This window comes from Giraffa tippelskirchi, chromosome 8, assembly GCF_054371585.1.
Source record: "Giraffa tippelskirchi isolate mGirTip1 chromosome 8, T2T-mGirTip1v1.2.pri, whole genome shotgun sequence".
NCBI lineage: Eukaryota > Metazoa > Chordata > Mammalia > Artiodactyla > Giraffidae > Giraffa > Giraffa tippelskirchi.
This window is the reverse complement of record NC_137282.1, coordinates 153,450,822-153,477,514: the sequence shown is the minus strand read 5'-3', so window position 1 is coordinate 153,477,514 and position 26,693 is coordinate 153,450,822. Positions and strand designations below refer to the sequence as shown.

The window sequence follows — 26,693 nt, the reverse complement described above, 5'->3', positions numbered from 1 at the left end:
GTGGCAAGGGTGCGTTCGTCGTGTCTGACTCTGTGACCCCAGGGGTTGGAGCCCGCCATGTTCCTCTGTCCATGGGATTTCCCAGGCAAGAATACTGGAGTGGGTCGCCATTTCCTCCTCCAAGGGAACTTCCCAACCCGGGGATCAAACCTGGGTCTTTAGCCTCTCCTGCATTGGTAGCGGATTCTTTACGATCTGAACCACCTGTTAACTGTATCCTCAGAGGTCACTAGGGTTCAAAAGACAGCTTTGTGTGGGGTTGGGGGGCCATGACTGCACACAGCTGAAAGTCCAATGCCTCCCTCATAATCTAGGCTCAGAAGGGGGTGGCGGGGGAACAGACGCCCTCAGGACCTCAGCTGTCCCGTCTGTACACAGGGGCTTTGCCAGACGGGCTCTAACGTCCCATCTAGTGCTCACATCCTATATTCTCTGTCGTGGTGTTAAGACAGTATGTCACATGAACAAAATGCATGGGTTCTCCTTGCCCACGGCCGTGGTTCTGTACATCAGCCACTGGAGAGAAAAAAAGAAATTTCCTCTCTCATCCCTTCTGCGAGATGAACAAGGTTAACAGCAATGAAGAAGACCAACTCAGAAGAGACAAAACCTGTGAACAGCCAAAACAAATGGCAGAAAAACTCCAGGGGAACACTCTCCCGGAAGGGAAGAGGAGACGCAATGAGTAGGAAGAGTATCTCGGTTCCAGGTGGGAGAAGGCCTACGGATTATGAGTGCGTACCAAGCGAGGCATGTAAAACACACGTGAAGGAGTCAAAGGATCACTCACCCTGTGAAAACAGCAGTCTGGTCTCTCTTCACCCAGAAAGCAGTCTAATTTCTTTGGAACACTGGAAGAGAAAAAGAGATTGAAAATAAAACATTAAACCCATCCTGTAAATTGGCTCGGGGACGCGGGCCAGGGAGATGAGACCCCCTAGCGCCAGGCCCCCTGCTACTTACTAGGCACACAGCTAATGTCTGAAGACCTTGGTGGACCTCCCATCGCTTGGCTGACTACGCAAATTTTAAAGACGGAGCTCTGAACAATTAATATGAAGACAATAATTGCATGCACGATTCCTTCATCTCCGGAGGTGTGAACCTTTGAAAAAGGAGCCGCACCCTGAGGGTCTTCAAGGCTTGTAGTTGCCCAGGCTCGAGATGGGAGGAAGAGCCCAGAGACAGCGACAGAGACATCTGGTTTACTGGACAAGGGGGTCCCCCACCGAGCCTTGGAGAGACAACCACCCCCCTGTGCGACAGACAGAGAGCAAGACACGGACATGGCCGCACTCCTCACTAATTGGAGGAGGAGGCTACCATTTATAGGGGGAACAGAGGGCAGGTGGGCTCCATCAGTTACCAGGGAAACCCAGAGGCTAGGGCAGGGCAAGCACGTAGGCAGTTGCTGATTAAGCCCCATAATTAAGGGATTGGATAGTCATGTGAGTGAAGCCGAGCCTGGTCAGGCAGGCGATGTAGAGACCAAGGAACTGCCATCTTGAACGGCCTGACCATACAATATATAGTCCACACAGATCGTGGTGCCTGGGAAATCATTTTTAGGTAGATCTTTAAAAACGCCATGTCTGCACCCCCACAATGGGGCTAACTGAAGATGTCCTCATAGTAACCAGAGCAACCCATCACATCATCACTTTGCCTTCTCCCAAAATGGGGCACCCACAACTCCATCCGTTCCCTCCCCCTCCCCACCACTGAAGCCCATGACCCCAACGGGATCCATAATTAAGCTCCTATGGGAAGGGGGACTTGGCAGAGAGGCGCCCACATATCAGGCGGACTGAGTAATCCTGTGAGGAAGCCACGGTGTCTGAGATAAAGTGTGGGAAAGAACCGAGATGATGTGAGTGTTGGAAGAGGAAGCCTGGAAGACAAAGGCAGATAAGGCGGTGACAGCCACAGACCGTTTAATCTGCATCACCCAAGGAACTCGGTGCAAGATCCAAGTTTTTAAAAATTTCCACAGGCTGTTTTCAAGACGCCTTTGCAGGTTCAGGAGGGGAGGAGGCAAGGCGGGCCTAGCTCCCCAGACTGGTAATTTTCACAGGATCCCAGAGTACCAGGGATCCAGGCTCCAGCCACTGCTTTTCCTTACTTTTCCCTAAAAGGAAAAGAGCACTGCGACCTCTAGGGCTGGATGGGCAGTCTTCTCCCCGGGAGGTGTCCACTGGCCACAGATTCCCAGACTTGGTGCCTTAGAATCTTCTAGGCTGCCTTCACAGCCCCAGGGAGAAACCCCCCTCCCCAACTACCAGCCTATGCGGGGAGAGGAGAGGGCTACTGAGACCACGTGATCCTGCCTCTGGGGAAGTTCACACTGACTGAAAACACTGCGATCCCTGAGAGATGCTCCTGGCCACATTGGTGAAATCTCTGAGCACAGTCTTTGGAAAGCAACGCTTTATAATTCACTCACATACATTAACCGTTTCCTTCTCAAGGCAGACAGGAGGTCTAGAGTGAGATTCACCAGGACCACACACACTGATTTCAGAGTCACACCTGAATCTGAGTCTCAGATGCATCACTCACCACCTGTGCGATGCCAGAGACATAAACTCTCGGAACCCTTTCCTCATTTGCATTGATGGCGGTCATAACACTGACTTCACATCATGTCTCAGGTTCTCAGTGCGGTGCTTGGCACACAGAAGAGACTTAATAAAAAGAAAATCCCTTAATGCCGTGCAGCACAACATGTTTACAGATCTGTGACGACAGACAAGACACGGCAGAGAAAACCGTGGGTATCTGTATTGTATTCTCTTTTTCTCCAACCACCACCCCCCCGAAACTGAGATGAGAAAAATGAAAACAAAATAAAACCATTTACTGTGAACAATTAGGGCTTGTCAGGTGGCTCAGTGGTAAAGAATCCACCTGCCAATGCAGGAGACTTAAGAGACTCAGGTTTGATCCCTGGGGTGGGGAAGATTCCCTGGAGAGGGAAATGACAACCCACTCCAGTATTCTTGGCTGGAGAATCCCATGAACAGAGGAGCCTGGTGGGCTACAGTCCATGGGGTCACAAAAGTCGGACACAACCAAAGCTATTAGGCACACGCCCACATGAACAATTAGGTAATACAGATAAGGAGGGAAAAAAACCCCAAATAATACAAAGCAGCAAAAGTTCCACTAATAACACTTTGAACGTTTGCACTTCTATAGCGCCAAGCTCTCAGCTATGCTCAAATATACAAAATATGACATATACATACTTATACAAATAAAATTATACACATGCATACAATGTATTCATAACATTCTATGATACCATTCATATTGCTCTTGTCCAATATTTTACTTGTTATGTTGTAAACCTCTTTTAACATCAACAAATCCATCCCCATCCTAATTGTTTAAGGACTACAAGAATATTGCGATGAAAGAACGAACCACTAAATCCATATTTGTTGAATTTACAGAATTTATCAGTATGCCACATTTATGAGAAACGACTACACTTGTGGTAGCGTGTGATTCTTTTGCTTCTACATCTTCATCAAGATTGAGAAAGGCAGCATGTATAAACATCAGAGGCCTTAACAACAAGAAATTGTTTTGGTTTGAGTGGGTGTAGCTGAGAAGAATACAAACTAGTACAAATACTGCAGGGAATAATATCACAAATCACTATATTCAGTGAGTTTCCAATACATCGAAAAGGGACAAAATTTTAAAGACTAGGACTATCGGTGGGCACAGATGCCTCTTTCAAGTGTGAATCGTAAGACTGAAGTTCAAGAGGTGTCCCTGTTTGCAGTCCGATTGTGGTGGAGCGACTTCATGATATAGAGAGAAGTAAACTGGAAATTGTAGACTACTGTGTGAACCTAAAAATTATAATCACATTATATGAACTAGAAAACTTTTTTTTTTTTTAAACATCAGAATTGACCATATTTAGAAGATATCAAGAATGGGAATGTTTGTGTTGTCTCAATATTTCTAATCTAATTTCCTTCTCAAAGAGAATGGTTGGTTTGGTAAAAACATATTTGATACAGCTTAACTGAGTTGCAAGACACATGCTTGTCCTTGACTGAGAAAACTGGACCGTACCTGTGACTGGGAAAGTGAAGGTATCCCCACAATCAGCAGAGTGTAGAGTGAACTCTTCCTCCCGTTATGAATGGAACCCTTTAATGCATTGCCAACACTGCTCCTACAAGCAGGCAGGAGGTGGGGCATTGCCAGGGAGCGCAGAGAAAGAAAGACAGGACACATTGTGGCAGCAGAGAAATGCCAGATCAGATACCAGCTGAAAAATTCTGGTCTCTGAGACCAAAAGTGGAGAAACACAAGAGTTCCACTTGTGAAACCGGAACCTGCAACAAACGCACGGGTGATAAACCCTTCACACGCTATGTTCTAAGAAAAGTTCATGCTTTGTCCAGCTTATGCGACTTTTAGGGGAAGCATCAATTTGTGGTGGGGGGCATGTTCTTGGAAGAGATTTCTACTGTTGCATATTGTCCATGAGTAACAGTATCAACACCTGGGGATAAGAACTTAGATCTTAAATTTTAGCACTGGATGGAAGCAGAGAAAGCATCCCTTTGACAACTCCCACTAGGGACTTTACTGTATGGAGGAATATGGACTGAGCTACATTTAACAGATTTCTTTTGATGGTAAAGCTCAGGAGCTTGTGAGAAGTTCCTAGATCTAACCATGAACTTCTTACAGGGACAGAGTTTCTGCTTTGTTTCACTCTGTCGTGGTCCCTGCTTTCTGTGTGAGAGAAAACCAGATGGTCAGGCTGTGCTGTACGCTATCCAGTATAATGTCTCTTTTATGCAGTGAAACCTAAATGACACACGTTCTTAAATGTGCTTTCAAAGGGACCTTTGCATCCTTTGATGGTGTAGGTGGGCTGGCCCAGAGTACATTCTGTAGAGCAGACCCAGCCATGGAAAATGAGGGTTTAGATTCTAAGACACCCCCATACAATTGTGCGTCTCTGGTAAATATGACCTAGCTAGGAAAACTGGGCTGATACTCTCTAGTCCACACTTACAACATATTTCTGGACTACTGATTTAGGAAAGTTCTGTGCTGCGATTGTATAATGTCATCCTGAGTAAGCACTGGATTCCTTAATATTAACTATTCCCATTTACTGGGTGGCTAATCATGCCTACAGAGGCTTCCCTGGCGGCTCAGCAGTAAAAAATATGCCTTCAATGCAGGAGACCCAGGTTCAATTCCTGGGTCGGGAAGACCCCCTAAAGAAGGAAAAGGGAACCCACTCCAGTGTTCTTGCCTGGGAAATCCCATGGACAGAGGAGCCTGTCAGGCTACAGTCCATGAGGTCGCAAAAGAGTGGGACACGACTTCGCGACTGAACAACAACATTTACGCCAATAAGTTTTATCTACTATCTTTAATCCTCACAAAATCTCTGCAGAACAGGTTCTCTTAGACCCAGTGTGCAGATAAGGAAAACAGGGTTCAAGACAAGTGGCCTATCCAAGGTTACATAACCAGTAGGTGACAAAGCAAGAATTCAAAGCCAGGTCTGCCTGGGTTTCCTGGCCAAAGAGAAAAAGAGAGGATCGCTGTGGCAACAAGCACGTGGCTTTCTGTATGGAAGCCCTGGTGCGTAGCGTTCTGTTGGACACAAAAGACAGCACTTGCTCCCACTAAGTAAGCAGACATTTCTTTTTCAGGTTATAAAATAGATGGGGGGCAGCAAGTGAGGATGCTAGAACCAAAGTCACCCACAACAGTGAAGGGTGACTCATGCCATCCAACAGGCATTGGGCAAACACGCTTCAGGCAGAGGAGCAGGACCAAACTGCTGACAGTTGCAATGACACAAAACGTAGCCGCGGCAAGTTGCTCGAACAATTACTTCGCATCATTCTGATTATGAGCCACAAGCATGCAATCAACAGTACAGAGACGATCTCAAATGATCTCCATCAGCATTTTACTTCAGCTACCAAAGCAGATGGAACAGACTCTCATCTGACCTAAACACAGCGTTAATGACCCACATACGAAGAAAGTGAAGGCAGAATAGTGGCGCGAGGGCCGTGGCCTTGCTGGATGCCAGTGGTCATAATACACGCATTTTATTTGGTTCAACTTTTCCATTTACTCCCTCAGAGTAAATAAATACCATTTATGTGTTTCTCATCTGATACACTTATCCACAGCCTAACCCAATTGAAAGACTTAAGTAAGCTTACAAATTACCCAGACTTAATAATGCATGTGGTACACATCTCTACAATCATATTCCTTTGTAAATTTTTGTGAGTTTGCATCTCCCCCGCTCAATTGTGGCCCAGCCCTGAGAGCAAGGAATTGACATCATTTATTTCTGTATTCCCAACATCGAGCCCAGTGTCTGGCATAAACAGCCAAAATATGCAGAAATGAATGAAGTCTCATTGGACCATAAATAAGAAGGCATACTTACTGAGTGCATGAATGACCCCCAAGTTGTTCTAAGGGGAAGATCTGAATTTCAAAATGTGTCTACAAATTGAAAAGATGATTGTACAAATTGAAAAGATTTGGGGAAATATATACCATGAATATCTGTTCTTAGGGGGAAAAAAACACACAGATACAAAAATAAGGAAATACTGCCCTCATACCAACTGAAGAAAACCATTTGCAACGGGATTCTCACCAGACTGTGCTCAACATTAAAGCCTATAAACTCATGGAGGAGAGAGTATTTTGGGAGCGGTTTCCAAGGAGAGTAATTAAAATCACTACAGGTTAGGAACCACATCTGGAAGCAAAATACTGATATTAGATTATGGGGCGGGGTGGGGCAAGGGGAAGAACTCAACTTTTCTTCTCAAAAAGTAAAGGAAAAAGGCTATAAAGTTTTCAACAGATCAGCACTAAATCAATGGGCTTTCCTGGTGACTCAGTGGTAAAGAGCCTGCCTGCCAATGCAGAAGACATGAGACCTGGATTTGATCTCTGGGTTGGGAAAATCCCCTGGAGAAGGAAATGGCAATCCACCCCAGTATTCCTGCCTGGGAAATCCCATGGATAGAGGAGCCTGGCGGGCTACAGTCCATGGAGTCACAAGAGTCGGACGTTTAGCAACTAAACAACAACAACAAATGAAAACTAACGCTTTCCCTATGAGTTGGGGCAGTAAGACTCATGAAATGGGATAAAGCCTCTATTTCACATTTAGATAAATGTTATATCTACAGCAAAATGTGACATCTCACCAGATTCATCCATTATTGAGATCCTATTTGGATTGTACTGAATGGTTACCTGCCACTCTGTGTGATAAAGCATTTTCAGGGAGATGTTACTCCTAGCTTTACGATTTCCTGGGAGCCTGTGTTTGTGGGTGATTATGACTGTATGTTGTAGGGGCACAGGTCTAGAATTTCCAATGATCTCAAAGGGTATTATAAACAATCTTTTTTTAAACTTTCAAATTGGAGTAGAGTTTATTAATAATATTCTGTTAGTTTCAAGTGCACAGCAAAGTGATTCAGTTATACATATACATGTAGCTATTCTTTTTGGAATTCTTTTCCCCTTTAGGTTGTTACATAATTTTGAGCAGAGTTCCCTGTGCCATACTGTAGGTCCTTGTTGGTTATCCAGCAAAGGAGGGATATAGTTTGGGAGTTTGGGATTGAGATGTACACACTGCTATGCTTAAAATAAAAACCTTTTAAATCGAATATTTAATATCCTTGAGTTGCCAAAACATACTATATAAGCTCTTCAAAGTCCATGCCCATACACCTTAACAATTCTCCTAGTAAATAGCATAAGTTCACTGCATGACCGGCTAAAGGGTTGAACAGAGGGCAAAACAAAATCAGCAAACCAACAGTACCTCAAAATTCCAAAATTGGCCATTACTACCTTAGCAAGGCTGCTCCTCTGGCTTGGAGGGAGGGACAAAAGAAGCAGGATGCTATTTTTAGAGTAAAAAGCCACAAGTTTTCTGTGCTGTACACTTCACAGACACGTCCCTGCAGTATAACTCCTCTTCCTGCAGGTAAAGATCAGAGCTACTTCACCGAAATTTAGTATAAATAGGGACTTTCACAGGGCAAAAGCAAGCGTCAGATACTGTGACATTTTTTTTTGGCTGTGGCATGTGGGATCTTAGTTCCCTGACCAGGGACTGAACCCGCGCCCCCAGAACTGGAAGCACTGGGAGTCTTAACCACTGGACCACCAGCGAAGTCCCCTAGATACTTTAAAAAATGCTGCCTGTGTTAGAAACATTTCAGTCACACTGGGCAGCAGTCCTGGTGGTGCTAGATGCAAAAGTTATGGCCCCAATCAAACAAAAAAGGCTTAATTAAAGAACACATCTGGACACAAAGTTGGAGTTCAGCAAATTCTCAAAAGTCATACTATCTTACATCTACACGAGCTTCACAGCTTTCAAACTACTCCAGCACAGAGTGAACGGTCAGCCGTCAACATCACTATATTGTATCCATTGTTTAAAAACGGTACTCCTTAAATGTCTAGAATAGTCATGGGCTGGCAAACTTTTTCAGTAAAAAGAGCCAGATAGCAAATGTCTTAAGTTTTGTGGGTCTGACAATCTGTCACAACCACTCAGCTCTGCCACTGTACCACAAAGGCTGCCATAGACAATACTATACAAATGGGCATGGCTGTGTGCCAATAAAACTTTATTTGTAAAAGCAAGAGGAGGTGGGATATGGCCCATGGGCCAGAGTTTGTCAGCCCCTGGTCTAGAATATCATTATACTGGGAACTTGAAAGGCAGACTCTCTGTTTCCTCCTTTTCCCCAAAAGAGATTTTATGTTTACTTAGTAAAAAGTCAGATGACAATATCACACACTATCCAAAAGCAGTAACTGGCTTATTTCTGCAGCACTCACCACTGAAATTCCTTTACAATAAACGGGAAGGGCAAATCTTTCAATGTCAGGTGGAATTTTCCAGAGGGGCAAGTCTCTGTGCATTTATCTCTGCATGACATACACGTAAAGAGAAGAGGCTGCCCCAGAGAACCCTGGGTAAGTGCTCAATAGCCTCGAGAAGCAGTGACCTTTCTAGGCAAGCAGGGAGACACTTGTGCCAGGGCAAAACACAAATCACCTGATTAAAAATGGGCAAAGGACTTGAACTGACATTTCTCCAAAGAAGATACACAAATGGCCAATAAGCACACGAAATAATGCTTAGCATCGCTAACCATTAGGAAAAGGCAAATCAAAACCATACTGAGATACCACGTTGTACTTCTAAGGATGGTGGCTATTATCAAAAACAACAAACAAAACCAGAAAAATACCATGTATTGGCCAGAATGTGGAGCAACTGCAATGCTTATGCATTACTGGTAGGAATGTAAAATGGTGCAGATATAGCTACTGTGGAAAACAGTATGATAGTTCCTTAAAAAAATTAAACACATAATTACCATATGATCCAGCAATCCCACTTCTGAGTATACACCCAACAGAAATGAAACGAAAGACTTGAACATACATTTGTACATGCATGTTCATAGCAATCTTATTCATTAAAAGCAAAAGGTGGGTGCTCTCAAGTGTGAATGAGCAAACGGTAGTCATCAAACACACGGTGGAATATTATACAGCATTTTAAAAGGAAGAAATTCTAACATATGTTACAACATGGAGGAATCTCGAGGCTATTATGCCACATGAAATACGTCACAAAGGGACATACACTATATGATTCCACTTATATGAGGTCCCGAGAGTGATCCAGCTCATAGCCAGAAAGTAGAATAGTTGTCAGGGGCTGGAAGGAGGGGTAATGGAGGGTCTACTTCATGGGTACAGAGTTTAAGTCTGGGAAGACAGAAAGCATTCTTCAGATGAATGGATGATGATAGCTGTACAACACTGTGAATGTCCTTTATGTCGGTGAACTGTACACTTAAAAATAATAAATTTCATTTTATGTATACTTAACCACAAGTTTTTAAAAAAAGATTTAAAAACAAAAAAAAAGATAACATTTTTCAGGTGATCTGTTTGGACCAGGTTATCCCAAGGAAGTCTAAGTCTGTCATGCTTGAGAGGGCTGGTTTACAGGAAGCAGCTGAGAAATTGCAACTGGGTTTGAAAATATGACAGCCCCTCTACATCTAGAATCATTTGGACTAGAAGAAAACACGAGGGTTCCCATTAACATGGAATAGGACCCTATGGTTCCTGCCCGCCCCACCCACGTCCGCCACCTGCTTTTTGTCTGCAGAAAAACTTTGACCAAAAAACATGTTTAATCAGAGAAATGAGAAAATACAGAAACAAAAGAAAACAGTCAAACAAGACCAAATAATAACAGCTCTGTCATTAAGCAAAGTCAAGGACCTTTAGTTCCTCTTCAAAGGCTGTAGATAATATTCTGAGCTGTGAGAATATCCTGTTAGCTGTTTTGTAGATAATGAAATCCCAACCAGGTGGAAGAAGCTAACTACACGATGACCAGACTGTAGCCATGACATAAGCCACCACAATTCCAAGAACTGAACTCAAGGAAATGGGAACAAACCGACCTGGAACTGAAGATTAACTATACTTAAAACAGCCAAGATGACACAGATCAGACCACCCTATGGCCAATGGCAAGATGAACGTCAGAGCTGATTGTACTGTATCTGCATGTAGCCCCCTCCCTCGTTGATACATCCCTGAAACCCCCATTAAAGGCTCCTGCTCACTGATTGCCGGAAGATGGGAGAGACTTTGGGCACAAGTCTCTCTTCTCCTCCACCTGCACGCTGCAGGCCTCCGAAACAAAGCAAACTTTCCTTTCCAACCTTGCCTCTTTATTGGCTTCTGAACGGTGAGCAGCCAGACCCCGCTCTCGGCCACACTATGCCTCAGAGTGAACTTGGCACCTAAGATCTGTGATGTGGCCAGAAGACCTGCACTACGCTCTCTGAATGCTACAGCCTCAGAGAGTCAATATGGCAGTGAATCAGTCAGTGACAGGTAAGAGTAAAAGAGAACTTTACCTATCTACTTTATGGAAGGACATGAAAAAGAATAAAGAGAGGTAAAAGAAATCCCTGTAATTAAGGCAAAGCAACTCCCTTAGGATGAAGGTGATAACTCAGAATCTCCAGCTACAATAGGAAAAGTCTTTCCCTCCCTAACCCTGCTCTCCTTGGTCACATGCATCTGACTGCTTTTAGTTGATGCTCTTGAAATGTAAGCTCCTCTAATTCTGAACAATGCTCAACACCATAGAACCATGCCCACGAGGTGACCTTATGAGAACTGTCCATATTCACATAGCACTCTTCCAGGGATTACTCAGGTATCCTTACATCTTGCAAAGTCAAGCTAACAGAGGGCTGCATGACCTACTACCAGTGGAGTGATGCTGAGTCATCATTTCTCAACTGAAAGAAAATGATACTTCTTCCCATATTCTTGATAAGAAACAGGAAGATTCTTCCAACTATAAGGAAGGAGAAAAATCCTACAGCCACACTGCTTATATATGACACGGACAACTACCTACTGGTAATGATGGATCTTCACCCACCCAAAACAAGGAGGAAGGCTGGGTCATCTTCCAACTCAGTTATCCAGAATGGCCATCTGAGGGTCTCAAATATCCCCACTAACTACAGTATTTTCTAACTCTCAGAGTTTCAGCCAACATGATGGAAAATGCAATTTTTCTTCAAGGGCACACATCTCTGTTGTAACCTTTTTTTTTTGACAGTTCTTGTCAGAGAATTCAAAGCACTATGTGTATATGGGGGAAAAAAAAACCGCTGGAGGAAAAAAATAAACTCAGAGCAGGGGTATAGACAAGATTTTTAGATAGCAAAAGCCATTGGTAAACAGGGTAATGTTGAATAACCAGCTGGAAGGGAGAGAGAAGCCCTGGTTTGTAGCGTTTGCAGATTTCTATAAACTCTCCCACAATGACTGACTTCCGGTTAGCAACATGATGCCAACTTGTTCTCAAAATTCCTAAAAATTTAACAACTAACTCGTGAGAACCAGTGCAAGCTGGCTCCAACACACTGCTAGCTGAAGCCCATTTCCCTCATCTCACCAAAATCAATTAGCCCCGTTTCATATCTGAAATAACCCCCCAAAGCTAAGTCCTTCCTTAATTTCAGGGCTCTTCTTATCTTTGTTGTTCTCGTTGTTGAGTCACTAAGCCGTGTCCAACTCTGCCACCCCATGGACTACAGCACACCAGGCTTCTCTGTCCTCTGCTATCTCCTGGAGTTTGCTCAAACTCATGTCCATTGAGTCGGTGATGCCATCCAACCATCTCATCCTCTGTTGTCCCCTTCTCCTCTTGCCCTTAATCTTTTCCAGCATCAGGGGCTTTTCCAATGAGTTGGTTCTTGGCGTCAGGTGGCCAAAGTATTGGAGCTGAAGCTTCAGCATCAGTCCTTCTGATGAATGTTCAGGGTTCATTACCTTTAGGATGGCCTGGTTGGATCTCCTTTCAATCCAAAGGACTTTCGAGTCTTTTCCAACACCACAATTCAAAAGCATTAGCTTTTCAGTGCTTAGCCTTCTTTATGGTCTAACTCTCACATCTCTACAGGACTACTAAAAAACCATAGCTTTGACCACATGGATCTTTGTAGGAATAGTGATGTCTCTGCTTTTTAATACATTGTCTAGGTTTGTCATAGCTTTCCTTCCAAGGAGCAACTGTCTTCTCATTTCACAGCTGCAGTCACTGTCCACAGTGATTTTGGAGCCCAAGAAAATAATATCTGTCACTGCTTCCACTTTTTCCTCTCCTATTTGCCATGACGTGATGGGACCAGATGCCATGATCTTAGTTGGTTTTTTTTTTTTTTTAATGTGGAGTTTCAAGCCAGCTTTTTCACTCTCCTCTTTCACTCTCATCAAGAGACTCTTCAGTTACTAAAATATATCTGTTGGGATTTCTTTGGTTCAGTGGTTGGGGATATAGAGGATGTGGGTTTGATCCCTGGTTGGGGAACTAGGACCCCTACATGCTACACAGCATGGAAAATAAATTTTTTTTAAGATATCTGTCCACACTTTCATATCTTTTCTTCCACCTCCCCGTCTGGAATGAAACTAGCTCAAGCCCAATAGTGTATAAGAAGCCTTCTTCAAATGCTCTTCGATTGCACTAGCTTTCCTCTGTTCTCATTTTCTACAGCACTTCTATATTACTCCTCTTGGATTCTAGAGAGTTGGGTTCCATGAGGGCAGAGATGATTCTCACAGTACTTTGTCCACCCAGAGACTGACCTGGGTTGAGCTGAATGAAATCCTGCTGACTTTTCCAGCTGGACAGCTGCTGTCCAGTGAGTGAGGCTCACCAGCTAGGACCCACTGGCACAAGGGCGCTCACTACCGTACACGCCAGACTTCCATGGCAGGAAGGGAGGAAACTAATATTTGTTGAGCAGGAAATTTCTGTAGGCCCTAGTGTCCAGACCTTGGTTTCTAACACCGTTTTGTAGTAAAAGGAACCAGGGTTCTTTGGAGAACCAGTGAATTCTAGAACTGGGGCAGGGAATATTCAAGATTAATATGAAAGGAATGCGTTAAAAAAAAAAAGCAAAACAAAAAAAACACAATGATGAACGCATATCAAAGCGAAACAGGAGTCAACATTCCTAATATTCCCCATGGTCAAAACTGGAACAATTCAAGAAACAAGATAACTAGTCCTGGATTATATCCTAAAGAATAAAATCCATAGTACTGGATTATAACCTAAAGAATAAAAATACTCATTAGTTTATACTGATATAAAGAAATGAGATGGCTGGATACCTCATTGGATATCCAAGGCTGGATATCCAAGTGATGGCTGGATATCACCTACTCAGTGGACATGAGTTTGAGCGAACTCTGGGAGAGGGTGAAGGACAGGGAAGCCTGGCGGGGTGCAGACCATGAGGTCAAAGAGTCAGACACGACTTGGTGACCGAACAACAACAAAGAAACGACAGAGTCAATAAATAAATGGAGGAGACTACACAAAGCTGTGCAGAAGAATTCATGAAGATACACTGCCCTCAAGGAGGGGGAAGGCAGCTCCCCACTCCTTAGGTCTGGTTCTTTCCAAGGAGGGTAATGTGGAAGGTGGGCGGGTGGGGGTGTGTACGCCAAGAGTGACTGACGTGGAGAAAGGGCACAAACACCACCTCAGACAGGTGATCAAGGTCAGCGTTAACAGCGATAAGTCACGTTGATCGCATGTGTCCCTGATATATATGATGTGACAAAAATGGCAACTTACCAATTTTGAGGAGTACTGATCAGTTCTTTTGTTGAATGTCCTTCAGTTGGGGTTTTTCTAATCCTAACAGAAACAGAGGAAAAATCCCCAATGATCAGCACTCCTCAGAACTGTCAAGGTCATGTCAAGTCTGAAAAACTGTCATGTTCTAGAGGAGCCTCAGGAGAGATGACAGCTAAATGTAACACGGCATTCTGGATGGGGCCCTGAAACAGCAAAAGGACATCGGGTAAAAACTAAGGAAATCTGAATAAACTATGGACTGTAGTTACTATATATATGTATATATATAATTTTACTTAATACCCCAAATGCTGTTCAATGGCTCCATTCTCATTTTACAGATGGGGACAATGAGGAGGAAAAAAAAAGTTATAACTATTTTGCCCAAGATAACAAAGTTAGTAATTGGTAGAATTCAAGTTGAAACTCGACTTGTTCTAAGAGATTTAGAAGTTTTAACTCATTAATCCTCACAACAGCACAATAAAGCAAGGAGGACTATGATTATTCCCTTTCCTGGTGAGGAAACTGAAGCTCAGAGAGGCAGGGTGAGTTGTTCAGGGTTGCACAGCTAAGATTGCTCACAGTAAAAAAGTTTCTCAGTAATTGTTTATTTGACCCAAATGTAAATGTATCTGATTATTCTGGAGCATCTCATTTTAAAAAGTTAGTTTCCTGATTTCTCCTTTTAACCTCTTTTACAGAAAATCCATCCCCAACCCCACCATCAGCAGTGAAAGACTGCACTTTTGCCAATGTGCTGCAATTAGGCTATTAAGTAACAGACACGAGGCCAATGTTTGTTAATTAGCCAAAAGCCATATGAATACGAGCTCTAGACTCTGCAGAGTTTCATATTCCACACGGACCCTCCAAATCATGCGTGTGGCTTGGATGGACTCCAATACTTGCCCTTATCACAGTTTAAAAACACATCATTATTGCTCTCGTCAATAAACATCTTGAATAGTGCATTCATAATACGTCTACTTCTTTGATAATTTCCATTTACTTGGTTATTTACTCACTTGATCTTCAATTCTTACTTGATCTTACCTACCTTAGGACTTTTTTTGTGTGTTTGTTTCATATGAAGTTTTTCTTGAGAGATAGGAGTTAATTAAATGATTTAGGAAAAATGTGCCTCTTCTGGCTCGAATACTGGATTGTTATTATATTTTATGAAAGTTAAAGTTTATTCCAGATCATTCTAAGTGTGCACTGTCCTGAGTTTAGATGCTTGACAGACTCATGAGTGCCAGCAAATGTTTAAGCTGTCTAGAAGGTTTCCCTACTCTCCTCCTCTGCGAATCGATGGCCTTGCCAACCGCCACAGGAAAAAAAGTGTTTTTCTTCTGCCACGTGATGCGACCAAGGGCGAAAGCCAGCTCTCTGCTTACCCTCAGAAAAGGGCTCAGTGAATGAGTATCTGTATATTAGCAATGACTTTCTAATCAGAATAAAATACAATTCAGGCAAAAAAACAGATGCTCGACCAGAAAGGGAAGTCTTATTTCCCAGAAGTGATGCTACAATCATTACATTCTTCCAATCAGATACAATGAGTTTAATGGCAACATGCCAGATTAGGACATTTGATGAAACCCTTTGAAAGAATTAAGTTCCTTCCTATCTGCACAAGAAATCTACCCTGGGGACAGGTATTCCCTTCTTCTCTACGCCCCCAAAACCCTGCCAGCCAGTGAGAGACTATAAGTTGTCAGGGCACCAACTCCAAGCCAAAGTCTGGGTTTAAATGACCTTGGACTAATTACTTAACCTCATTGTTCTCGGATGCTGAATTTGCATAATGATGGTTGTAAGGATTAAAGGATTAATATATTAAAAAGCACTCAGAACAGTTTTGGCACATAGGTAAGTACTACATTTGCTGTTTGTTGTTTGGTCGCTCAGCTGTGTCCAGACTCTTTGCAACCCCATGGACTGTAGCCCGCCAGGCTCCTCTGTCCATGGGATTTCCCAGGCAAGAATACTGGAGTGGGTTGCCATTATGGATAAACAACAAAACAGCTGACTGCTGCCCAATGATTCCAAAGTAAGTATTATAACCTACCCTCCCCCCCACCTCCCTCTCACCCACCCACTGCCCTTCACCTGCCCACCTGCTCTCAAAGTTTGTTCATTTAAGACCTGTATCTATTCCAAAGCCATTAAGGCCTGGTCTGCAACCACAGGGATGTTGGCAGATAGAAACCCCTATTTGCATGGCTAATGTATTTATCCAGATTAAATGTATGGCTAACTATACAGTTCACTTCTCCTTTTTTTTTTTAAACTAGGGTTTTTCACATGCAGATTTTATCGTCATGCTTATTTCCTCTCTTTTCTTGTATTAAAAAATCTTTTCATCTTCTGCTCTGTCCCACCCCACTGTTGAATTTTTTAAAAAGGAAAGAAAAAGCACACCAGCCAACAGGCTCAGAACCCTAAGTATTTTGCTCTGAACTTCACACTGACAGTATTATACACTGTCATGGCAGTTTAACAGAGAATTGAAATTTAATGAGAAGAGATAAGAGAGAAGTACAGATAAAGGAACTCTTGAAAATCAGCCCTAACAGTCCCACGAAGGCCTGGGTGGCCTCAGAGCTTATTAATATAGACTGCCTCTCACCAAGGGGCATGTAATTTCGCTTTGCAGTCGTTTCTTTAAAACACCGTCATACCGCTTTACCTTTAAACAAGGACATTCTGTAACCAGGGATTCACCTATGGGGCTTAGTCATCCGATCGGCCTCAAGGTCGCCGACTTGAGTAACATGATGAGAATGACCTCATTCACCCACTATAGAACCGTTATATCACCAATCGATACAGGAGGCCTCTGCGCATCGTCAACAAAGCCTTCTCGAGGGAGCGCCCTGCATACATCAGAAACAAATTACACCCTTAAAGGCAGATGACATACGAACACAGAAAGATGCTTTCTGCAAGGCAAAGCCTTTGTTCAGTGTGAAAGGAGAACCAATCCAACCTCAGAAAAGGGCAGGGGGTGGGGGTGAAGGAAGAGAGAGAAGAGAGAATCTTTGACATGTTTCTCTTGCCTTGCCTCTCGGATGCAGGATGCATCTTCCAGGGGCTCACGAGGCAGAAGGGAAGACAAAAATGGGAGTGTGATTACAAGGGACTGAGACGTTGAGGACCAAGAACCAGCACACTTGGCACATCCACTGGCAACAATTTCACGAGGCACGGTGAAATAATAACAGTGTCAATAATAAACGTGGGAGGTGGCTCACCACGTATTAGTTGTTATTCGAATTAGTTTACAAGTATTAGCTCTAATTTTACCTCTCTGACAACCCAGTGCCCCAGGGTCTAATATCATTCCCATTGTACAGATGGGAACACTGAGACACAATAAGGTTAAGTAGGGGTACTGAAGTCACACTCCTAAGTGGTGGGAGTTGGGATTCAAGCCCAAGCAGTTAGACTCTGGAGTCACTATATTAAAATGGATAGTTAACAACAACACCACCAGCACCAAGAAGTTATCTTTGTGCTTTTTCTGCAGGTGCTTCTTCCCTCTTCTTGGAAGAACAGTCCCATACATTTGCTTATGGATTTCTCTCCCAGCAGAGCCTCCCCCGGGGAGGTGTTCTGTGCACGGCTGTGGAATGAAGGGATGAATCACTGACCCTAGTCAGTTCTTCATTCATTCTGTGAGACAGGCTGAGGATTTGCAATTAACCTTGTTTTCAGATAAGGAAAGTGAGGTTCAGGGAAATCAAGTGACTTGTCCAAGGCCATATTGCTTTGAACATGGTTTCTTGCACAACTTAACAGTGGTTTTTAAATTTTAAAAACCATGGGACGTTTGTAAGAAATCAAGATCTACATAATCTCAGAATATAACTATATAAATATAGTTTATATAGAATATTCTATTTGTAGACTGTAAATATAATATATCTCTTTAGAGATAAAGGAGAGAGGCCAAGCCCAGTGCACAGGTCTGGTCTCTCTAGTGACTCACAACAAGGCACGGGTGGAGAGGGCACTCTGCCTGAAGCCCCCTAAACTCCAAGAGAAGGCAACCCACCTTTTCCCTCGCATTTCACGGAACTTCTGACCCACAGAAGGAGACCCGGGATGGTATTCCTTCTCCTGCCAAAGCTTCAGGGTCCTGTTCTTTTCCCCCTCAGCAGGGCGAGGCTCACCTTTCTCAGGCACCTCTTTAGCTATTCCCTTCTCTGGAGTTGCTCTGTATCTGTATCCGTGCTCTGTATCCTTTTTCAGCCCTTGGGGGTTTTCCCTACTGATAACTGGAAAGGGGGCAATCCCCTGTGATCTAGGTTTTCATCACCAACCAGAGCAGAAGAGGGCAAAGCACGCTCACGGGCTTCGCAAGCCGCTCCTGAGGGCTGGAGACCTTCGACTAGACCTGGAGCCCTTCGCTGGCAGACTTGGCTGCACAGAGGTGGGAAAGCTGCTCAGGCTGAGGCAGCAGTTTTGCAAGGACGGTGCTGAAGGCTGACCCGCATCCAGTCACACCCTGTGGTGCTGAGTCTCAGCAGGCAGGATGTCTGAGCTGGAGGGGACCTTGGAAAGCTTTGAGTCCAGCCTCCCATTTAACAAATAGGCAACCCACTTCTCACTCATGAAAAGTGACTAGGCCAAAGCTAGACACTGGCATGGCTCACACTAGGGGACTTCTGATCTCCTGCCCTGTGCACCCAAAACTCTAAGGAGAGACAGTAGGAGGTGACTCGCAGATGGAAGCCAAAAGGATTTTCTCCCGATGTCAAGTGGTAAAGTGAAGTGAAAGCCGCTCAGTTGTGTCTGACTCTTTGCGACCCCATGGACTGTATAGTCCATGGAATTCTCCAGGCCAGAAGACTGGAGTGGGTAGCCTTCCCCTTCTCCAGGGGATCTTCCCAACCCAGGGATCGAATCTAGCTCTTCCACATTGCAGGCGGACTCTACCAGCTGAGCCACAAGGGAAGCCCAAAAACACTGGAGTGGGTAGCCTATCCCTTCTCCAGCAGATCTTCCCGACCCAGGGATCGAACCTTTGTCTCCTACACTGCAAGGAGATTCTTTACCACTGAGCCATGAGGGAAGCCCACTGTCAAGTAAAAGATAACCCTTTCCCACGGCCTCAGTTGTTCTGGAACATCTAGTGGATGAACAAGGGAGATGGGAGAAGCAACCAGGCTTCCACTGGGTTCCCTGTTTCTGCTCCAATGTGAGACACAGCCCCATGATCATTAGCATACCCGATTTGCATTCACTCCAGATGAGATTTCATCACTGCATCCTATTTATTCATTCCTTAATATAAATCTAAATTGCTCTCTTCAAATAGCGGAGAGCACTCTTGCCTCCATCAGGGGAAAGAAACCATCACAGCGAGGGATGTGCCGCGTCTTCGTCTTCTCCCCTCCCCGACACCCGCCCCGGCTCATCCCAGGACTCAGAAAACACGCCTCTGTCTCAGGCATGTCATCCTGGGGCTCTCGGCGGACAGGCAACCTGGTGGCCCTCCAGGGTGCCCAATACCTCGGAAGCCTCTGCCAAGTCCTGTTCTAGCTGAGCCCTGGCACCTTCACAGCAGCCAAACACAGTCATTCTCAAGGAGGAATAAAATCTACAATCAGGTATTAGAAGCTGGAAAAGGTCGGGACTTCCTTAGGGTCCAGTGGTTAATTTTCTTCCAGTGCAGTGGGTCCGAGTTCAATTCCTCGTCAGGGAGCTAAGATACCACATGCCTTGCAAAATACCAAAGCATAAGACAGAAACAATACTGTAACTTTAAAGATGGTCCACATGAAAAAAAAATCTAGAGAAAAAAAAAAAGAACCTGGAAAAGGTGGCTGGGAAGTCAAGAGCAAAATCTTTAATAGAAAGTGAGGCACTGAACTATGGCACGTCCACCATCTTCGGGGAATGATGTTCAAACACGGGGGATGCACCAAGCATGCGGGGCCACAGCAGTTTCTGCTTGTTCCTCCCCACCACGGCCACCCCTCCCCACCACAGCCACCCCTCCCCACCACGGCCACCCTTCGTTCAGCTGTGGAAGCAGCATATCACCTGAGCACCAGTTTTCCTGATGAAAAATAATTTCTGATGCATTTTCCTGTGGAAGGAAAATTGATCCCATCATCTAGAAGTTTATATGCAAACGAGCCGCTTCTAATTCTTTGCCCTTTAGGATCAGACACTTTTTCTCCCTCCTCTGTGCGTATTTATAAAATAGCAAAAACATTAAATGAAAATCTTGTATCAGCTTGCACCTATGCTGAAGAAAGTTCCCGTGAGACACTCTGAAGGAAAACATGCTAAAAGAAAAAGAATGCTCGATTACCTATAAACTCAACTCCTCAATGCCCCTCCAACCAGGGTATATGTGACAAATTTTATCCAGTCATTCTGTTTTTCTGTGTCCTAACCACTATATTTTTAGCTATTTTCTAAAGAAAGAGTTCAAGTGTGGTCAGAACTCAGAGGAATTGAGCTGTTTTCAAGCATTACTACTTGAGTGCTTTTAGAGCTTCATGCTTGAGTTAAAGATGAGCACTTAAAAATTAACTCTCACTTCTGGGCTTGGGGTTGGAAGCCAATGACATCCCCGAGGGTCACCAAAGATGATGCTTGCTGGTGAGACTCTGGTGGTGCTTGAACATCTTGGCCCAAAAGTAACAGAGATGGTCACTCCTGAACCTGACTCACTTATGGGATGTGAAGACACAGAAAATATAATGCCTTTACCAATAATCTCTTCTCACCATGAGTCTGAAACAATCAAGATGTGCAAAGAAACATTACGGCATTACCTTTTTTTAAAATATATGAATCATTTTTAAAGTCTTTATTGAATTTGCTACAACACTGCTTCTCTTGTTTATATTCTGTTTTTTTGGCCCAAAGCATGTGGGATCTTAACTTCCTGACCAGGGATCGAACTGGCAGCCCCTGCATTGAAAGGCAAAGTCGTAACCATGGGACTGCCAGGGCAGTCCCAGGGCACTGGACTCTGATTAGAAAATTCCAGTCCTGAGTCTGCCATCGACTTGACAACGGGAAGTCACAGAACTTCTCTGGGTCTCAGTTTCTCAGTCAGTAAAAGAAGGGGGGTTAGCAGATTTCTAAAGCCCTTCGCGTGCTCCCAGCCCCTGCTTCCACGCTCCTCAAGCTTTCCCTTCACCAGCAGGGACTGAGCGTCTTGGGGAGGTTGTGCCTTTGACCTGGGAGGAATGTGACAACGGCCTTCCTTGCATTGTTCCCACAGTAACCAGAGCCAGCTGTCCATGCCGGCCGGCCAAGTTAGGGTGCAGGATCGCACACAACTTGGAACTCTGCTGGCAAGACCGGGCCTCCAGATTCCCCACCTTCCTCGGGGCCCTTGTCTGCAGGTCGGTACACCCCGGGGAACACAAGAGTGGGTCCGTGATCTTTATTAAGTAACATGTGACTTTTAAAAACTGGAGTGTCGCTACCAGCACTTGGGACTTCCCCAATCACAGCTGGACGATTCGGGTATGACTTTACCTTCCTGGGTCCATGAACCTCTCTCTGGGGTGCTCTGGGGTTGGTGTCACCTAGAATCAGTCGGGACTTTCCAAGCTTGTTGGCATGATCTGACACTAAGGCAAAGATCCTGGGAGTCAAGCGAGAGTGAAAATCTCAGATGACATTTTTCATCTGAAAATCTCTGGGTGAGCCAAGACTTATAAACACGCACTTCTGAGCAGGACCAACCGTGAAGGGTTTCCTTTTTGCCTGCATCTCCGATACTAATAAGGGAGGGTCACTGGAAAGCACAGACATTATTTTTAGCTTTTGTAAGGAGGGAGGAGTTTCTGAAAGGGCAAAATGGAAAGGAATTTAGGGCAAGGGTGGAGGGAGGAGGAGAGATTAGGAAAAATCAGGACTTTCAGGAGAGATAAGGAGCTTCCTCCTCCTTTCTTAACCGACTGGCTCCAGCATCAAGGATTTTAGGTCCAGATAGCTGGAGACAAAGAGGCTGTTGGAAGGAAATCATTTTTTTCTATGAGTGTAGTGAATGCGCCCTTCACGCCCTGGGATTTTTCACTTTCCAAATGTAGCAGATGAGGCTACTTGTGGAAGCTTTCTTGGGAAAGAGTTTGGAAATTCATGTTGGATTTGAACGCCGCTTTAATTTTCACAGGCCCCAAAGAAACACAGGCTTTGGATCTGCAGAGATCATGAAAGCTCCAGATTAAGAGGAGAGGAATTCCTCTTAAATGGCCTTATTACTTTAACAAATAGCAAGGTAGTGTCCAGCAGCTTCTGGGGAGACCATGGTACGGGCCAAGAACATACTATTTTTTTTTTTAATTTGTTAGTTTATTTATTTGGCTGCACCAGGTCTTCAGTTGCACACATAGGATTTTCAGTCTTCATTGCAGCCTGTGGGATCTAGTTCCTTGACCTGGAATCAAACCTGGGCCCCCTGCGTTGGGAGCATAGACTCTGAGCCACTGGACCATCAGAGAAGTCCCAGGAGCATACCATTTTGAGATTTCTTTTTTCTTCTTTTCTCTTTCCCCCACCTTCCCCCCCCCCCACAACAGATAGTAAGGTGGTAAAGTGGAAGTCGCTCAGTCCTGTCTGACTCTTTTTGACCCCATAGACTATAGCCGGCCAGGCTCCTGTGTCCAGGCATGAATACTGGAGTGGGTTGCCATTCCCTTCTCCAGGGGATCTTCCAGGGGATAGAGCCCATATCACTTGCATTGCAGGCAGATTTTTTACCATCTGAGCTACCCTGTTAGATAGTAAAATATCTCCTTAAAGAACTGCAAAAGTCAGGTCATGTATTCCTCAATTCAGATCTCCTGGTAAATTGCTAGCACCACAAGTTCAAAGGCCATTGAGTTCATAAGAATCCTTAAAAAACACAAACCACTTCATCATAACCTATCTGCCTGCTGAAATTTTGAAAGCAAGACTGAAAAACATTCAAGTAATCACCCTTGTGGCATGACTGACACCAGCCCAGAGCTAACAACAAGGGAACACTAGAATTAGTTCCCCACTTCCAGAATAGGACCTAAAGAAGTCTGTGCTACACCAGAAGAGTTGCTGTGTTTTGTTTAATGGAACTAAATTTGTGCCCATTTAAATCACAAGCAGGTGGCACTTGGTAGCAAAGAAAGGCCTGAAAATATTCGCATTTAGTGAATGCAGTTGTATGTATAATTAGCCGAGATGTATTTTAAAGTACGCTAATCCTTTGTACTCTTTTCTACAATTCAAACTGGTGAGGAACAGAAAGCAGATTTTGAATTTATTATGAAAGCACAGCCATCGTATTACCAGTTACAAAATAAAAAATGAGGAAAGCATCAGAAAGTCTTTATTAATATATATGTTTATATAATATATATTTATATAATAATATATACATTAAGGTAAATGTAAGTGGCTCAGTCGTGTCCGACTTTCTGTGAACCCATGGATTGTAGCCCACCAGGCTCCTCTGTCCACAGGCTTCTCCAGGCAAGAATACTGGAGTGGGTAGCCACTCCCTTCTCCAGGGGATCTTCCTGACCCAAGGATCAAACACTGGTCTCCCACATTGTGGGTGGATTCTATACCATCTGAGCCACAGGGAAGGCCAATATGTACATTAGTTCAGTCAGTTCAGTTCAGTTCAGTTGCTCAGTCGTGTCTGACTCTCTGCGACCCCATGAATTGCAGCACGCCAGGCCTCCCTGTCCATCACCAACTCCCGGAGTCTACCCAAACCCATGTTCATAGAGTCGGTGATGCCATCCAACCATCTCATCCTCTGTCGTCCCCTTCTCCTCCTGCCCCCAATCCTACCCAGCATCAGGGTCTCTTCCAATGAGTCAACCCTTCGCATGAGGTGGCCAAAGTACTGGAGTTTCAGCTTCAACATCAGACCTTCCAATGAACACCCAGGATTGATCTCTTTTAGGATGGATTGATTGGATCTCCTTGCAGTCCAAGGGACTCTCAAGAGTCTTCTCCAACACCACAGTTCAAAAGCATCAGTTCTGCGGCGCTCAGCTTTCTTCACCGTCCAACTCTCACATCCATACATGACCACTGGAAAAACCATAGCCTTGACTAGACAGACTTTTGTTGGCAAAGTAATGTCTCTGCTTTTAAATATGCTATCTAGGTTGGCCATAACCTTCCTTCCAAGGAGTAAGCGTCTTTTAATTTCATGGCTGCAGTCACCATCAGCAGTGATTCTGGAGCCCAAAAAGTTAAGTCTGACACTGTTTCCACTGTTTCCCCATCTATTTCCCATGGAGTGATGGGACCAGATGCCATGATCTTAGTTTTCTGAACGTTGAGCTTTAAGCCAACTTTTTCACTCTCCTCCTTCACCTTCATCAAGAGGCTCTTCAGTTCTTCTTCACTCTCTGCCATAGGGGTGGTGTCATCCGCATATCTGAGGTTATTGATATTTCTCCTGGCAATCTTGACTCCAGCTTGTGTTTCTTCCAGCCCAGCATTTCTCATGATGTACTCTGCATATAAGTTACATAAGCAGGGTGACAATATACAGCCTTGACGGACTCCTTTTCCTATTTGGAACCATTACATTGGAATGTACATTAGGAATGTACATGGACTGTACATTAGGATTTATTAATATATATATATTAGTCAAAAGAAGAAGAGGGCAGCGGAGGATGAGATGGTCAGATGGTGTTACCAACTCAATGGACATGAGTCGGAGCTGACTCCGGGAGATAGTAAAGGACAGGGAAGCCTGGCCTGCTGCAGTCCATGGGGCCGCAAAGAATTGGACATGACTTAGTGACTGAACAACATATTAGCATCCAACCAAAGGGAAAAGCTCGCTTGCTTTCAAAGGACTTTGTGTTCAGGAGAAATGAGTGAGCTAAACAATAGCGTCTGGTAGGAAAGGAGATGGGAAGAGTCATAGGTACACATTTATTTTGCTTTTTGGCCACACTGAGCAGCATGTAGAATCTTAGTTCCCCGACCAGGGATCGAACGTGTGTCCTCTGCAGTGCAAATGCGGAGTCTTAACCACTGGACCACCAGGGAATTCCCAAAGGTACACATTTTAGAAGCGTAACATTTTTTTCTGAAGTTTTTCTATAGAAAATGTCAAATATGTACAGAAGACGTTCAACAGAATGCCGGATATTCACTACTCAGCATCAATACTCGTCAACTCACAGTTCATCTTAAGTCTTCAAGTAAATCCCCGAAAAATCATTTAATCCCTAGATATTTCAGTATGAAGCACAGAATTTTTAAGCTCCCTCATTGTCCTGAGAGCTCTGGGAAGCCAAAGGCCCCAGGGTCATGCAGTGAGACAGTGACAGAGGCAAGGCTAGAACACGGGTCTTCTCACTGGAGACCGAGGGTTCTCCGTTGCAAGTCCTCTGGCTCTCTTGCCCTTACGCCCCCCACCATCTGTGTTAACTGAATCCTGGCCTGCAATAATATTAGCATGGAAAACAAGCACTATACTGGTTGGAAATCAGGAAATCCTGAATTTAAATCTCAGCTTTGCCATTTTCTCTGAACCTTAATTGCCTCAACTACTAAGTAGGGATATGAAATTGCCACTACTCACAACATACTAATGGGCTTCCCAGGTGGCGTTAGTGGTCAAGAACCAGCCTGCCAATGCAGGAGACGTAAGAGATGTGGGTTCAATCCCAGGTGGGGAAGATCCCCTGGAGGAGGAAATGGCAACCCACTTCAGTATTCTTGCCTGGGAAATCCCATGGACAGAGGAATCTGGTGGGCTACAGTCCATGTGGCCACAAAGAATCGGAGAGACTGAAGCCACTTAGCACACACGCACAAACAACATACTTACAAAAATAGTGAAGTTTCAACTTATAACAGTTATTTTTAATGTGTTTTCATGGAGCTTTGGGAAAAGTTGTTAGAATCCATGAAATCTTAGAAAACTATTAATACGGGGAGGTGAGGTCTGCTATGTGAATGAGTTGGGGACGGCATACATAATTATTACGTAACTGTACCCTCAGATCATTTCCATGACAAGTTCATTTATTTTTCACATATAAATTAAAACCAACTATTTCAACATGCTGAGATGCAAGCTTCTATGAAAAACAAATATTCCACGTAATATAAATTAACATTTCCCAGAGAGGAAAGAAGCTGCTTCCTTCCCCTCCCCGCCCCCAGAGGAGGGTAGGGAAGTTCTAGCATCCTTTATAGAAGGAACAGACAAGCCCAAGGAAAGTGAAAAGAAAAAAGAAATATTCCCTCTTTGTTGTGGACTTGGCAAAACTCTAACCAAAGCAGACTTACAATAGAACACAAAATACTCCCAAGAAAGCACCCGAAGCTGGAAAAATAATAACCGAATACAGGACTTTAAGTAAGTGATCGTAAAACAACTCAATTGCACCCTTTTTCCTTCTCAACACACATAGAGATACTGTAT

The 26,693-nt window shown here is 44.1% G+C and overlaps 1 protein-coding gene across 14 annotated transcripts in view; it reads right to left on the bottom strand.

The window, feature by feature from the left end:
* The window catches only part of ATXN1 (ataxin 1), a 451,903-nt gene that overhangs the window by 184,602 nt on the left and 240,608 nt on the right, over window positions 1–26,693 (bottom strand). For all 14 annotated transcript variants that reach the window (XM_081518164.1, XM_081518155.1, XM_081518162.1 and 11 more), the window contains one exon: window positions 791–851. The gene's annotated coding sequence lies outside the window, so the exon portion shown is untranslated. The remainder of the gene's footprint in view (window positions 1–790; window positions 852–26,693) is intronic.